The following is a 3141-nucleotide window of genomic DNA, read 5'->3' on the forward strand; positions in this document are numbered from 1 at the left end:
CTAACCAGCTTTCCAGGTGGACCTAACCAGCTTCTTTTCCCAGTAAATCTGCCCGCTACCTGCTGACATCCCAGGCCTGTCCGTGGCAGGAGAGGCTCCCACTGCTGCTGCAGGTCCCACTGTACAAAGCTCACCACTTGATCCCCGAGGTAACATTACCCTCCTCTGTTTAATACCATTAAGCAAAACTACCTGCGTGGGGCCACCTGCGTAACCGGAGAACTTCCCATGGCCTCGTGCCAGGGTGTCTCCTTCCAGCCCCGACCCACCACCAGGGCAGGAGGGGGACAGTCTCGGGAATGATCCAGGGCTCTGGGCTGCTCCAGCTGCTGGTGAAGTGAGAGGAGCCCCACCTGCTCCAGGTCTGCAAAGGGCAGGTGATGATGCAGGGGGTTGTGCACCTCTCCCCAAATCCATGGAATGACCCCCTGGCCTGCCCGGCACTGTGAGGATGGGCGGGATGACTTTTCCAGAGCAGTCAGTTGGACTTGATTTTTGTGGGCAGAGTCCACATGGGAGAGCCAGGTGATTCCTCCCCACGTGTCAGCGCTCAGGAGAGCGCTTGGCTGGCTGTGCCTCTGCGCTCCTGTGCCGAGGGAGCTGCCTCTCACCACAGCCATGGCAGCTCCTCCCTGAGCAGCCTGAAATGTATCCCTTCAGACCAGAGGCATTTTACTGCTTTCAGTGGGGAATAATAGAGATGAGAAAGCAGAGTATGGCTGGGATGAGGGCCCGTGCCCGAGCCCTGGTACTTGGTTTCCACAACACAGAAATGCCGAAGCCTGACAATCATAATCAACGGCAATATTGCTTCCTTCAAGATCTGGTCCAGTGCAAGGCTAAAATCTTGTGGAAAGAACTTATTTTTAACTCTCCCACCATGCCAAAATTACAGAGTTTTTAAAAACCACCCCGCCCAAAAAAAAAGAGTCGAACATTTCCATACTTCTCTGTATTTCAAAGCACAGAATTAAAACAGTTATGGATTTGAAAAACAGAAATTCACTCAACTTGGAGCCCACTGGCTGGTTTCTACCCCAAGTTCTCAGAGCAGTTTTTAAAGGTGATTGAGCAACAACCTCTGTTTTGCAGATGGGGAAACAAATCATGTTTTGGATAAGCATCTAAAAGCAAGTCAAGGAAAGGTGGTAGCAACACTGGAAAAGCCATCCATGTCTCCTGACTTCTCCACAGATTTGCCACGCAGGGACTAAACGAGCAAAATAGATCTCAAACCAATCATGAGATTTCATGAGAGAATGCAGAAAACTCAGGTGAGACACCAATTAAAAAAATGCTGAATCATACCCACCACAATCTGCAGTTAAAGCGATTAATTCCTTCCATGGAGAGAAAAAAATGGTTTTGAAATCTGTGGCTTTGCAGGCAGATTCCTCCCCATGAGAAAAGGTGGGATGAAGGGCTTTTGCCCTGCCTGGTAGGATGGTCTGGGGAGCAGGAGATGCCAACAGTACTACCCAGGGTTGAGTGGAGGAGGCTGAGTGGGCTAAAACACTGTGTCAAGGGTAGGGCTGAAGTTGGAGAACTTTTGTTCTTAATTTGCCTGGGTTTTTATGGAAGAGTGTTGTGTTCAGATTCCAGCTGCAGCTTTTTAGCTGCAAGAAATTATTTTGACTCCTGGCCAAACAGAGAGCACATCACCTGTGAGGATGGGGGATTATAAAAACAGAGGGGGAAAACTCATGGTGGCTATTTGGGACAGACATCCATCTGTAACCAGGGTTTTCAAACTCAGCTTGTGTCTTCCTCACCTCACAGATTTCTCTGTGTAGCTCAGGTGTCTTTAAAAAGGGTCCCCTGAATTACAAGGAACGCTAATGTGTATTTAAAAGCAATTTCTCACAAGCCCCTGGAGGGCTGTTGGGGCAGGACTGGCTGGAAGGAAGGATAAAGGCTCCTGGCTATCATCTCCAGGAGCTCAGGTTTTGGTTATTCAAGTCCCTTGCATGGAAAGTGACCTTCCAGAAGTGTTTCACTCTTTAAATGTTTGGCATTGGCTGACTGTCCAGCCCCATAATTCAGGCAGGGGTAGGGTACCATGGCTTCACAGGAAACATCCCTCAACACACACATCCCACAAGTTTGTAGTTGGTAAGTAGTTGGGACTGCAAAAAAACAAAGAGCGAGCCCAAACAATTCTATGGCACACAGTTATATTTTCATTTACACCAGCTTGGCTTTTTTTCTTTAAACACATTTCTGTCTACAGCCGTAATTGGATTTACTGGGCCTAGCAGCTCAGTGCCAATCATGTTTCCATGGAGAAAACAGTAGGTCCAGCTCATTCTCCTGTGTACTCTTATCTCCAGCTCCCTTGGAGGCACTGCCTTTGTCACTGCTCAAGAAGCACCCTTGCATTGAGGACAGGAGTCCCAGGGAAACAATCATGAACACAGAAAAATAATCAGGAACATAGAGACACGGTGTGCTCACAGCATCCCAACAGCCTTGGATGAGGGTTTGAGGCATCTCCTTTGCCTGCCCTTCCAGGAGCAGACAGACAGAGCCCCAGGAAGCAGGGCATCCCACAGAGCCCAGGCCTCCCTAGCTCTGCTTGAACCCCTCTTCAGCACCAGAAAGTACCCCCTGCCACAGAACATGCAGCCAGGGGTTCAAGGGCTTACAGGAGTTCACACTCCTTTCTCCTTGGTCTGGGCACTGTCTCTTCCTGCTGTAGGGACTAGTGGAAAATGCTCACTGCAACCTCTGCACATCATTCAGGCCCCTCTTGGTGTTCACTTTCGTGTGCAGCATCATATGAGGGAAGCTGCCCTTCATCTTGGAGGTGGGGCTGCCAGAAATCCATGGTCAGGCCCACCCCCATCTTTCACACCTCATTGCTGATGAAACTGGGCTTTGGGAATCCTGGTGGGACCAGCTGGCATCCTCAGCCTGGTTTGCTCTGCACTGCCTCAGGAAGTCGCCCTTCTCTGACCTGTGCCACCCCATGCTCCTGAGAGGTACCCACGGATGGAGTGGGGCCAGCAAAAGCAAGGCAGCCTGTTTAGGGCTAAGGGTGGCTCCCAGCTGTGCAGTGGCTGTTGCCAATGGCCTCCCTCCTCCCTTACCTCCCAGCTTCCTCAGGTTACCCTGGCAAAATTTCTTCAGGTGCACCAATCT

The sequence above is a fragment of the Corvus cornix genome, chromosome 3 (assembly GCF_000738735.6).
Source record: "Corvus cornix cornix isolate S_Up_H32 chromosome 3, ASM73873v5, whole genome shotgun sequence".
Taxonomy (NCBI): domain Eukaryota; kingdom Metazoa; phylum Chordata; class Aves; order Passeriformes; family Corvidae; genus Corvus; species Corvus cornix.